This window comes from Bemisia tabaci, chromosome 3, assembly GCF_918797505.1.
Source record: "Bemisia tabaci chromosome 3, PGI_BMITA_v3".
In the NCBI taxonomy this organism is placed as follows: Eukaryota; Metazoa; Arthropoda; class Insecta; order Hemiptera; family Aleyrodidae; genus Bemisia; species Bemisia tabaci.
In genome coordinates, this window is record NC_092795.1 from 53,028,055 (window position 1) to 53,042,159 (window position 14,105).

The window sequence follows — 14,105 nt, forward strand, 5'->3', positions numbered from 1 at the left end:
ATGGAATACGAAAAATCAAGGAGAATTTAAGTTTTATGTTAACCAGCTTTTGAAAAAAACAAAAAAATTTCTAAGGAAGTCTGCAACGTCGCAAATGGAGAATTGTCGTCTTTCATTTTGCCCAAAAATATGTATGTATAGAATTGAAGGCATTATGACTTTCCTCTCTCAACTTATATTCGTCTGTAACGATAAACAATGGGACGCGTTTGCTACGGCGCCTTGATACAACTATACAACCTCGACGGATGTCCGTATTGCGTTCAAACAATTGAAGGCGTTTCGACTCCCTGCTCATGCTTCCTGTAGTAGATTCGATCGACAGACGCGTTGGTCGGCGGTGACGGGGACTTGATGCAACTATTTAAACTTGATGGATGTCCGTATCGCAGCGACTGAAGTGCGAAACCACGTATCTCCATTGCGGTGTTTCAAAATGTAGACTCGGAAAAAATGTGTATTCATAGGTAATCGACCCCAAGGAATCCGAATTTAAGGGTCCCGTTGTCCTCAGAGACTTTTCTGATGGGGCAAAGGGGTAACCTCCACACCGGTTAAATTTAAAAGTTCAGAGTCCCCTTGTGCCCCATCAGGAAATTCTCTTTGGACAACGGGGCCCTTAAATTCGGATTCCTTGGGGTCGATTACCCATGAACACACATTTTTTCCGAGTCTCCTCGTCAATTTACCGAACTCGAATTTTTTTGAATGGGGGCTCTGTCCCCCGCCTTTAGGGTTCGGTATTTTGGACGCGGATGGGCCGATTTTGGATTTCTTGGTGTCGATTTTAGTTGAAAATTTCCGTACGTTCTGATTCCGATTGAATAATTTCAAAATTTTGACATAAACCCTGACTCTTGAAGTACGGACCCCCCTTTTACCCCCCAAGAGACGCCAGGGAGGCTCTGGGACCATGAAATTCGGATTTCTTGGGGTCGATTCCCTATTTATCCTCGCGATCCTGGACTTTGTGCGACCCAAATTAACCGAAAAAAAGGCCTGGTACGGTAGGTCTGGGCCACCCTGTATATTGTATCCTAATGACTCACATTAATAACTTACGTTCATGAGGAATGATTTTGTATAACCAAAACTACGTCCGAAATTATGCCTTCTTTAACTAACAAACCATGCTCTAAATAAGAGGTAGGATCAATTTTGGTATACCTAACGACATACCAATCCACTCATTCTAGAGAAGTAAACAATTGTGTGAATAAGTGAAGAATTTCATCATTTTATTTTCTGCTTTCTTGGGTAAAGGACAATAGTGGCGTAATTTTAAAATCATGATATAAAATACAACAAATGATGACTTAATGAATTACTTAATTTTGGATGTTTTGGAGGATTAAGAACAAAAATATACTGTCAATGTGTATTTATCAGTATGTGTCAACTTGAAAGAAATTTGCAGCCACTGGTCTCCCTAGATAATATGTTCTCCCCTATCTTCCTCCCTTCCTTTCACCCCTCCAACCCGCCCCCGCTGCCCTCCGTTTCCGCTGCCCCTTCTCTGGCGTCTCTATCTTTTGTATATCAAGTTCGAAAAAACTTACTTCTTTCGGGTTTATTATATTTCGGGAAAAATTCAGAAAAATATTTACTTACATCGATGTTTAATAAGTTTTAGGTTTCATATCACTATTAAAATGTAGAGACAGGGAACTTTTTACAAACTTATGAAATAACGGATGCTTCTGTATTCCTACAGTGGCTTACGGAAATCGTAGCCTACTATATACTCTTTTTATTAGGTAATCATCATACTAATTCCATACATAGAAATAACAGTGCTCTAAATCTACATTTTACAATAATAATACTGCGTGACTGGCACCAGCGCGTCCAGCTGGAAACTGAAGAGCAGGGCATGTTTTTATGATTGGAAACTTGTGTTACTTTCGAGGATGTCTCTTGGCAAGAAATTGAGCCGGCCTTTGTCACCGTCCCTGAAACCGCAGAGCAAGTTAATCACAATTTGAAGCGAATTGAACTACTTTTTCAATGAATTGGACTAACTATATCCGAATATTCTATACCTATATTAAGATCTGGACCCTGAGGTTGATAATAATACATTAATGAAGAGCCCTTGTCAGAATGAAAATAATTCTCAATCGTGTTGGCACAATGAAAAGAGAAAACTTGTCGTATTTAAAAATGACACAATCTTTCTACGATGGTATGAAAATCATGAAATAAATAAAGTAAAATGACTACGTAAAAGCCATTCATGTCCACTTTGCCGAATCAATTTTAAAGAATGAGGTTGAATTGATGACTAAGTATATAGCACAAATTGCAGACGATGGTATATTTTTTTTTATTAATGTCACGAATTTCGTTCTCCTTCCCGCACTATTCATTTTTATACTGGCGATGGAAACTGAATTAATATAGCCTACATCAGGTATTTATTTCTAAGTAAATAAAGTGTCGATGGTTAATAAATAAACAACACATTTCTACAATAAAAAGGTCTTTATACGTGGTAAAGAAAATACTAACTTCCATCAACTTCATCCTCTTATCTTGGAATAATCAGACGCACTTGATAAAGGCGTATCGCCATATCATTGAAATAATCATACAATCTCAGTTCCCGACATGGTATGATTGAAAATTGGACAAAGTACGAAATGAAGTTTTCAGGTTGACAGAAGACTCCATTGGTGACCCGTAGCGTTCGTGAAAAATAACTTATTATATTATTGAAGCTGCGATCCAGCCATACTTTTAGAACTGGGAACGCCCACCGATGTACCAATCAATTGGAGTTTTTTTTATTTTTATAAGTCTTTTTATACTGTAAAAAATATTTCATATCATGGTGAAAATTTATAGAATCGAGAATTTATATGAGTACATTATGGATTTTTAGAGTCAGCGTCCAACGTTAATTCGGAAGTTCACATACAATGTTGAATGTACCCTTTTTCAGTCTCATGGCCGGAACTATCATGTCATATTTTATGCATTATGTGTATCCAAAGGCATACATACTGTAATCTCTCTATAACAAGAATTCAAGGACCTGACCAATTTCTCCGTCCTCGACAGGTTCTCGTTATTACGATAGTCGATCAGAAAAAGGTGGACGCGCTCTGATATCGATGATGACTCAACTTAATAGACTAAGGTATCATTGAGGGGTGCAAGTTCTTTAATTTTAAGATCCTTTGATCCTGGGATTGCAGGCTTGCTGTGTAATGCTCCAGTCGGAAAAGGTGTGGACACTACAGTCGGTTCGGCACTGAGATTTACAAAATTTCAGCGATTAAAGCGCGCAGCGTAGTAAAGCGCAATGCGTGAAGTATTCATACATTATTGTAGGCGCTAGATCTTGAAAATATGCGAGTTTTTGCAAAAGAGGCCAATGCTCGTGATTATCAGAGATGTTCCATTTATCCCAAAAAAGGTACATCAGTTTCGAACTGACTTGTTCGAAACGGATAGTACAACTTTGAAAATTTTGCGACCTAAGTCCAAAAAGTCAGTACTAACCTTTAAATCGGAGTAGAAGAACCAGAAAAACCGTGCAGAGTGGATTTATCGCAACATATGAGCGGTTAGGTTAGGTTAGGTTAGGTTAGGTTAGGTTAGGTTAGGTATACATAAATAGTAATTTCAAACCGTACAAAGACATGTTAAACTCCTTACTGAAAAAATGCGATTTTCCAGACACTTGGAAAACAGCCCGACTAGCATTACTACCGAAACAAACCAAAAAAATAAACTCCCCTAAAGCATACCGACCAATATGCATGCTAAATTCGATGTCTAAAATATACGAATTCATTCTTAACAAAAGACTCACACAATCATTCACCCCAAATACCGCACAATTTGGATTCAGAAACGGCAAAAATACATGCGATGCAATTCTCAGGATTAAAAAAATTTATGAACATCACACAAAAAACAGTAACACTCAAAAACGCTTATTACTTTTACTCAATCTAGACATCAAAAACGCATTCAATACAGTAAGCTGGACAGACATAATTGAGACCATGTATAAAAGAAACATCCCGCAATATCTCATAGAAATCATGAAATCCTATTTAACAAACAGATTCTTAGTCTTTCCAGACTTTATGATAAAATTAAATTCAGGTGCAGCGCAAGGTGGCTGTCTATCACCAACGATATGGATAATGATCTTTGACGAAATTTTGAATCTAAATACAACACCAGACTCATTAAAACAGGCATATGCAGACGATACGCTACTAATAATCACAGGTGTAAACGAAGAAGAAATAAAAACGAAAACAAAACAAATCACCAAGCAAATCAAAGAGAAATTGCGAAAGAAAAAACTACTCACCGAAGATAACAAGACAGAAGCAATACTACTACATGGGCCAAGAAAAGCAGAAAACATCGAAGTAACAGTTGGAGAAGCGCAAATCACCGCAGGGACATCACTGACCTCCCTTGGTTTCCAAATCACAAGGGGTGTCAGGATGGCCAAGCACATCAAAGCAGCTTGTGAGAAAGCAAGAAAAGTAGCAACCCACTTCAGACCACTATTACCAAATCTCCATGGACCAACATTTATAAGACGGAAAATTATGATTCAAGCTGTAATGTCCATAATTTTTTATGGAGTAATAATCTGGGCTCCAGATTGTAACCTGAAGAAAAACAAAGAAGAAATAAGAAAAACGCTAAGACCACTCAAACTAGCCTTATGCAGCGCCTACCGAACAACTTCAGACTTCGCACTAAATATAATTTCAGGGATACCATCGGAAACCATTCTTATTCAAGAAAGAATGAGCAAATATATGAAAGAAGACCCAATAGAAATACACAAGGACAAGATGACAAGATGGGAGATAGAATGGTCAAATTCACCAAACAAGTGGACAAAAAGAGTCATACCAGAACTACACAAATGGCTAAACAGAAGACACGGCCAACCAGATTTTTATCTTACGCAATTTCTCTCTAGTCACGGCGCATATGCCTCTTACTTACATAGATTCAAGAAACGAAAAGACCCATATTGTCCATATTGTATAAAAGACGGAATTGAAATAAAAGACACGCCTGAACACACATTTTTCACTTGTAACAACGTAAGACAAAAGAAAGAAGAACTGGAAAAAACACTAAACATACCAACTCTAACTCCAGATAATCTAATACCAACCATGCTAGATTCTCGCAAAAAATGGACACTAATACATGCATACGTCAAGAACACACTACAGGGAAAACAACATGCACTTAATCAAGAAAAGGATGACGATAGTTGCCAACCCTCCTCCTCACCCGAAGACAGGCCACCCCAAGGCAATTCCGGGACAAACAAAAACAACTAAAGCGAAAAGAAGACAGAGGATCTTCGAGAAACCAATTAGAACTTAAGTAACTAGACAATAAGCTTCCGTGGGACAGGGGGGAATAATCAAAAATTGTAAATAGGATCTTTAAAAACTAATAATATGTAAACTTAGGCCTTCAGGTGATACCCTGTCACGTATCATTCTACTCTGTCATTTAACAAATAAAATAATTGTTTGAAAAAAAAAAAAAAAAAAAAAAAAAAAAAAAAAAAAAAAACATATGAGCGGTAGAAATCTTACGCATATCACAGGGTGATCCAAAAGTCCCTTCCACCCCCTCTAACTTTTTACGTAATTGAGATAAAAATTTGAAACTTGGGGGATATTCCTAGGTCAAAGGGAGCTACTTTTCGGCCCCCCTAAAATTTTCAGGGGGCCCCTCTAGGGGGGGCAACGGCCCCCAACTTTAAATTTTCAAATGGGAAGCCCCTTTTTGTGATAGCTCTTTCAAAAGAGCATAAAAAAAAGAAAACTTTTCGCGCAAACCCGAAGTCAATATCTCAAACCGTTTCAAAATGGCGGCCGGTTAAAGTTCAAAATGGCCGAAATTTCACACCGGGCATTTGTCGATGGATTTGCGCGAAAATCGGTATGTAGGGGTATTTTGACACGAGAAAAACGAATTTGACGTTAGATTTTCAAAAAACCGCAATTTCCAAAATGGCCGCCGGTTAAAGTTCAAAATGTCCAAAAATTTATCTTTTTGTAAATCTAAGTTCAAATTTGTTTATTCTATGCCAAAATACTCTCAAATTCCAAGTTTTAGGCAAATCCATCAGGAAAAAACCAAGGTGAAAATTTTCGGCCATTTTAAACTTTAACCGGCGGCCATTTTGGAAATTTTGGTTTTTTTGAAAATCTAACGTCAAATTCGTTTTTTCTCGTGTCAAAATACCCCTACAAACCGATTTTCGCGCAAATCCATCGACAAATAACCGGTGTGAAATTTCGGCCATTTTGAACTTTAACCGGCCGCCATTTTGAATTGGTTTGAGATATTGACTTCGGGTTTGCGCGAAAAGTTTTCTTTCTTTATGTTCTTTCGAACGAGCTATCACAAAGGGGGTCTTCCTATTTGAAAATTGCAAGTTGGGGGCCGTTGCCCCCCCTAGAGGGGCCCCCTGAAAATTTTAGGGGGACCAAAAAGTAGCTCCCTTTGACCTAGGAATATCCCCCAAGTTTCAAATGTTTATCTCAATTACGTAAAAAGTTAGAGGGGGTGGAAGGGACTTTTGGATCACCCTGTTTATTTCTACACTGAAAAAAAAGTAGTTAGCGTTGAGAACTAATTTGGTAAGTTCTCGCCAAGTAGAATCAAAATTAGGCTTCAGAACTAATTTATTGTACTGAAGCACCAATCAATTCGCTTCATACGCTGACTTGACTTTACTAGAGCGCGAACCAGAATTGGAAAACAGCACTAGCTGTAAAATTAGCGCTGTGGTAAGACAAATTCACCTTCGGGTCAAACTAATTCGCCCTCAACACTAACTGCCACATTGTCCGTTACATTTATTTAGTTTCGAAAAAGTGGCGTCGGTACAACAGCCTCAATCGCGTCAGCTCGTGAAAATCAATTAAAATGTGAAATTTCGGGCTCGTTTGACAATGTAAATACTCCCGGTATGATTTATAGTGTCCTCTCTTTCTTGAAAACGTTCGAAAGCAACATAAATAAACCTGTTAAGGTTAGAAATCGTCTGTTCGATTCAAAACGTAAACAAGCATGATATTCGTTGGAGTCGTCAATCTTCTGTATTAAATTGCGATTAAAGCGTTCCGCGTTCAGTTTATATTTTACGAAAATCTGTGAACTTACTGCTTACTTCTATAGTTCGTGTTCTCCCGTAATTTCAAAAGAATATCTCAAGTGTTCGGACGAGATATGTTTATTCAGTGTGAACATTCGCTACCGTTTCATGTGTGAGTGTGTGTCTCTCTAAAGGATAATTCTGTCTACTTGCACATACCTATGGGATATTCCTTTCCTCTGTCGTTCATTTGGAACCGGTCAGTTGATTTTTACCTCTCATCTTTTAAGAAATCTTCTTTTCCTGAAAGTATTGTCCAGTTATCATTCGCTAAGCCGTTTTCTCCTCTCTCAGTTTTGAGGTTAGGTTGACCCAACCCTACCGAATGCGAATTAGAGTAGCGGAATTAGTTCCCAGCACTAATAGTGGTTAGTGTACAGAAACCAAAAATCATGTGTGTCCAAATCACACAATATGAGTTAGTGTATAGAAACCATTTTTAGTCATCTGACGCTAACTCATTTTTTTCAGTGTAAAATATCCCTTTAATTTATTTTATAATACCTACTCACGTAAGGAAACTTCATTTACAAAACTGATTCATATCTTATAGTTTTGTGTTTCACAAATGAATAAACACGCAATCTTACTGAATAATGAACTATTCTAAGCCACCTCAAGAGGAAGTAAACAGATTTTCATTTTATTTTTACAAACTATAGTAAGTTCAAATCCATATCAAATTATTTATTTCACAATTAAAAGCTTTTTGCACCCAACTTGCAAAGTATTCACTCCAACGGCTGACAATAAGTGTATGTTAACAATTGGCTCTTTTTAAACAAATATGCCTATCAACAACAAAATCATCTGGTGTCGTAATTGATAAAATATGCGCATAGGTTTTTCTTTCCAAAAAGGAATTCCATTTTCAGTCCATGAACTGTCTAGACTTGATGAATAAAACTCCGATTTGATTAACTGATAGACTAAGCCGATTAAAATTAATTGAGTAAGATGATAATAATCATCACTAGGTATGCTTCCTATCTGATAAAAGTGAAAAGTTTTCATTGATTCGTCACTCCCCGTGGCTCCTATCAGTTTGGATAGGACTGCGTGATATTTTTGGAGAAAACAGCCACGTGCCATAATTTCAAACCACCGGTACGACAAATATTTTTAGAATTGACCGAACATGAAGTTTAGTTCACCATGTCTCAACTAACCTTTTCTCGCGTCGAGAGCCTTTTGGGTATATTTTGCATTGACAGCCCAATGCAAATGATCTTCAAAGCATCAGTTTAAGTTTTCAGTGATAAAATGAGCATTTTTAGATTATCAAGCTTGCCAGTGTAAAATAAATTGTAACCTATGAAGTTGAAAAAACCCCGAAAAGCTTTGGTACCTAATGAAAGATTTCAGGAAAAAAGGAGTTCTAAGTTCGTAGTGTTAAACTAACCTTTTTCCCAGTTTTAATTGACGTGATTTAAGTGGTTTTGGTTTTGTTTCGTTTGTTTTTTTGTTTTTTTGTTTTTTTTTGTTTTTTTTTTCTAAATGCCGGTGGTGGCAACAACCTACTCGCTAAAGACCATGCTTCAGTCCAGATTGCTATTGCTGATGTCGATGCCTCTAGACAAATGACTGATGCCGTTAAACACCAGTTAATCTGCGGCGAAATCAAGCAGATAGGTAAATTAGATGACTGTGTCTACAGGCTGGCAAAGGAGGACGGAATATCTTAAGTTCTACAAGTTGACAATATGATTATGGCTCTTGCAATCTCCTTTTTGTTATTGTAAAGAACAGAATCCTATACACACGTAGACAGACACACGTACCTACCGTGTCCTAACAGGCCGTACGTAGCGTGGAAACAGCACGTAAAAAAAAAAAAAAAAAAAAAAAAAAAAAAAAAAAAAAAAAAAAAAACAGAAAAGAAAACGACGAAAAAAAAACTAGCGTATTAAACTTTAAAAAAAAAATTGAAATTCATCGTGGGCGTACTGTTACGTAACGCTGAGCTTGACACCCCATCACCCCTTTTCACGCTCAATCACAAAATTTTGAAGTCCCACCTACCCCCCAGAGCGTTTCGTAATTTATGGATAGTCTTCGCGCGGAAAAAACAACTTAACGCTGACCCCTAACACTTTAGGTAAAATAACGGCAACTACGGGCTGAATAGTGCTAGACTCTAAAGCAGTGCTGCCGTGCTAAGGAAAAGCGCCGTGATTCAAGAGTTGTCAAATTTCCTCCAATAAAATGTTTATCATCAAAGTTAGTTATGCATATTTTTCCTTGCAATTTTCAGGAACTTTACGTGAAATTGAGACACAATTATCTGAAAAACAAGCAGTGAACTCCAACACAATGTGTTGATAAGGCGCGTCATTAACTCGCACATATCAACCCCTTTAGTTTTTATTTACAGAGATTTCAAAATAGGCAAGTAGCACAACAAGAGAATTCATACGATCCAATACTTCAACGACGCACTTTGACGAGACCGTGTATTGTGAATGTAGAAAGCTATTCGAACGAATTTAAGTTTTTTGATCTGCCTGAAGCAAAATCTTATCAGATTCTCGAAGAAAAGTGGTGCGGAATAATTTAAGCGAAGAAAGGAAAAATTCCGTCGAACTCCTAGAAGATAAAGTCGATTTAAAGGTATTTTGGGGCTAAAATACCCAAATCACCGGTAGTATAAATCCCTTTACATTATTGAAAAGAAATTGACTCGATATAAATGCAATTGCTTTAAATATGTCTTGATTTTGTTACTATAAACGTCTTTCCATGGAAAGAAGTTCAACCATGTCTATGCTTTATTCATTCATGAATTGAAAGTATGAAATCTACATCCCGAAAATCTACCGATTTTCCGTAAAATATCGCAGAAAGTTGATATACCAGGTCGATGTACCCACTCGTTGAATTTACGAATCAATTTCGTGAGTGCACATATGTAAAAACCAATATGCTATAGTCATTTTGGGTGCATTTATTTTTCACGAAACAATAATAATTTCAATCCCGAAAAACCATCAATTTTCCGTATAAAATCGAAAGAATCGAAATGAGTCGACTCCCTGACGTGAAAATTAGATAACGTGTAATAATACTTACGTATCGATTTTAGCCGCTTTGCCTGCCTCTCCTCGTTATTTAGAAACCGTTCCTATATTCATCTCAAACTTTTTCTCAGAGCTTTGTGTTATTATCAGCTTCCATTTAAATCCCGGTTCGATGACCGTATCGGCTGCCCAAAAAGCAAGTCATTTTTGAAAGGTTCTATGAGAAATTTGTGATATAATCGGCTCTCAGGAAATCACCCCCATGGCTAAAATTGGCGGTATAAATGTTTGAGTGCTTAAAATAATCGTATTCAGAAACTAAGGCATTAAACTATGGAGTCAATTTCGTTTTAATAATATAACGGGATTTACTACCCGTGATTTAGCTATTATAGCCCCAGAATACTTTTAAAGTATACTTAATACTTATAAATACTTTCCAGAATCTTGACAGAATTTTTTTTTTTTTTTTTTTGGCTTAAACGACTCAAGAGACACTGCAGTTAAAAAATATAAAGAATTTTCGATTTTGACAAAAAAAAATGTTCGTTCAGGCACATCGTGTATTGTATGGAGTACTGCTGCTATTCAACCCATGTTTTCAGGTCAAAATTCTTACAAGAAAGCCCCTTGCAAGAGGCGAATTTTTTGTAATTTCTCTCAATTTTTTCTCCGTTATATAAATGAATTGCTGTCAAATTCTGAGGTCAATTATATTTAATTGTAATTTATACATTTCTTTTTTTCCCTTCATTTTATTTTTTGTTTCGAGAAATCGAGGTTTTAATGATTTCTTCGGATTTCGAATAATGGAACTTCTCTTCTATTCAGCCAATTTTTATGAATGAGGCCTCGTTTTATTCGCGTTTTAACGGAGAAGAAGGAAAAAATTGCTAAATACACGCGAAACAATTTTTTTGAAAATTTCCCATGATCCCAGCGTGACGGTGAAACGGGTAATCGAGTGAAAGTAATTAGGTCTGACTTCGGCGAGGGTCGCCTTTTGTTCTTCAGCTGGGAAGCGACGCGGCAAACCGAGCCACGATCGGGACACTGCCTGGGTTTGTGCAGGGGAGTGAATTTCTGTATGGGCCACGGTTAGCACATGAATCTAATGAGTCTCGAGGCTCATCACAGATTGCACTTACGGCTATCCTGCCTGGCCCTGGCTATCAGAGCAGTGGTACCAAATTTTGAAAAGCATAACAGGGGTGTACATATCTGTCTATGCAACGTTTTAAACAAAACGGAAGAGTTACATTCTCATTCGAAGAGTGCCGACTTGCTCAGCAATCCTCGAATCAGTTCGTTTGCTTCTGCTTATATATGCATATTTTAATTTAGCGCTGAGCATTCTTAGTTTTTTTTTTAAAAAAAACCAAGTAACGTAGACTCTTGGTATTCATTGCACATAAACTAGAAAGCCCCAGAATGAGAAAAAACTTTAAATCATAATTATTGACGGATTAGTAAACTTTTTACACGCTTTGGAAAATCTCAGAAGTTCGCGGTAGTCACTTTCCGGTAAGGAACTAAGGGACTCGGTTATTGTATCGAGTGGGGGGTCGAAACGATCGCAAAGGCGGTATACTACGTATACGCGCCAATTAGAAGGAAAATATTCATAAGTGAACCATAAAATTCGTGTTTTATCAAAGGAAATTTGACAACGCCCAAAGATTCATACGGCGTATTTCCTTGGCACGACAAATTAGGGCTCAACACTACTGCCTGTAGTTGACGCAATTTTTTATCTAAAGTCTTAGGGCTCAGCGCTAAGTTGTTTTTCCGCGTATGGGATGTAAATTAATGAATTTTTATCAAGATAAAACCGTCCAAAAATCACAACAAGTGTGTCAGGAAAATCGATAACTCACTCTTCGACACAAAACTGCACGTACTTGAAAGAAAAAGAACTAAAGACATTGTGACATGAGCCCCGAGATCCATGAACATACATACATGACAGGGTTCATGCCGCAATGGATATACATTATACATAGTTCCTTTTGATTTAAATCCGTCCGATTTGTGCGATCCGTATTACATGTTTTCAAATTTTCCCCGGCTGCAGACATTTTCCTCCGTCGTAAGCAATGGCAACTCATTGGTGGATCCAAGGATTGCTCTATGAGATGAGGGGGTCATCTGGTGGTGCCTGGGGGTCTAGGAAAATACCTTTAGAGGATAAGGGGTCCGAGGGGGCCTCTCCCGAAATCCACAGTCCGTGTAGCCGGTATCAATGTACGGCTGCACGGAGCATGGATCGCGGCAGGGGGGTCAGACGATGCTAATTATGGCCGCAGCGGGAGGGACATTTTCGGTCGCCATCTTCATTTTCCTGCTAATGCACCTTCATATGGGAGTTGCCGAATTGGTTCCCAAGTGGCCGAATTTGTTCCCATTTCCCAAGACTGTCATTTCCGTATTGGTTCCCACTTCCGAAGGTCGTATTGGTTCCCGTGTCCGAATTGGTTCCCATCTCTAATTTCGTAATTCAACATTTTTCATTCAGAATTGCAACACGGCTCGCTCAAGTGAGCCGTGGGCATATTTTACAGACTTAGGACTGTCTACCAAAAAGGTAGGCATGGTTTTAAATGTTGCATGTGAAAATGAAAATAAGAGTGATTCAAGAGGAAATTTTAAAAATAAATGGTCCAGGTTTCTATATACATTTCAGGAGAGGAGAGGATCGGTGAAGGAGGTGCGGAATCTTCACCTGCCCCGGCCGACTAGACAGGACTTTATGAAGGAGGGTAGGCCGTGGGATCCCTGACTAATTTCCTGGACAACTATAAGGAATATTGAGACAATGCAAATCAGAAAATCAAAATCAAAATAATATAATTACAAAAGGAAAAAATTATCAATAAAATTCTGAAGTATACCCAAAAAATGTAGTAAGAAGCTACTTCAAAAATTGCACGGGCAAGCATTTAAAAGCAATTTTTTTTAGAAAACCTAAACGATCATGATTTTGAGTATATTCGTTAACCGCAGATCCAGAAATTCCCTTTTTTGCTTTTGCAGTGTAGAGGGAGGACGAGGGTGTTTTGTTGCGCAGTTGCCGCTCCTTGCAAAAAATCAACTCACTCGCAGGAACCAATTCGGACATGTACAATTTTAAATCGGGAACCAGTTCGGACCAAAGGTTTGTTTCATCCGGGAACCAGTTCGGAATTTAGGTGACCGCCACGGGAACCACTTCGGGTTCACCCCTTCATATGGGAGCTTAAAGTGCGCACTTGGGTTCATATCCTCTTAAAATTCAGGAAAACCCCTTGTGAAATAATACTCTTCCAAAATACAAAATTGAAAATTTACTGAACAAAGCTCATTTCAGCCCGGCGGGCTAATGATTGCAATTGATAGACAAAGCGACTGACAGAGAATAAAAAGGATGATTGGAGCAAATAGGTTTCAACGGATGGTTGCCATAGACTAAAGGGGAAATGATGGACTAACCATAGGGTCTCCCGTCGGTTGCCGTTCATTAGTCTCTTATTTACATCCTTTGTCCATTGCAGCCACTATCTCTATGTCTATCAATTCCCATAATCATCCCGCCGATCAAACTCATTGTAGCCTAGTAAGCGGCTGCGGGCAGTGAAAAGGTATTATTGTGTAAGTAATTTCTCCACTAGTATTTTTTCTGAATTATTGAAAGTGCTTTGATGATACCGAACATTCTTTTTTGATAATTTATCAGAAGCTCTTATCGGATTATGAAGGACCTCCTCCGATAATTTGATACTGTGTTGTCACATTAGTGACGATGTTACTATTTCTTTGCGACCAATCACGAGCCTGCTCTAACTGAGAGTGATCTCGACAGAGCCACTCCAACTATAAAAGGCGGTTCCAGTGCACTCGTTTGTACGTTGTCATCTCGGATGGAGTAGTTACATACTTGG

The 14,105-nt window shown here is 38.0% G+C and overlaps 1 long non-coding RNA gene across 1 annotated transcript; it reads right to left on the bottom strand.

Moving 5' to 3' along the window:
* Positions 1-1,221: 1,221 nt before the first annotated feature.
* Positions 1,222-7,823, bottom strand: LOC140224320 (uncharacterized). Its single transcript, XR_011899619.1, has 2 exons — positions 7,684-7,823; positions 1,222-1,952 (listed from the first exon to the last, which is right to left on the bottom strand). It is a non-coding gene; the product is annotated as an uncharacterized lncRNA (long non-coding RNA).
* Between the last annotated feature and the right edge of the window lie 6,282 nt (positions 7,824-14,105).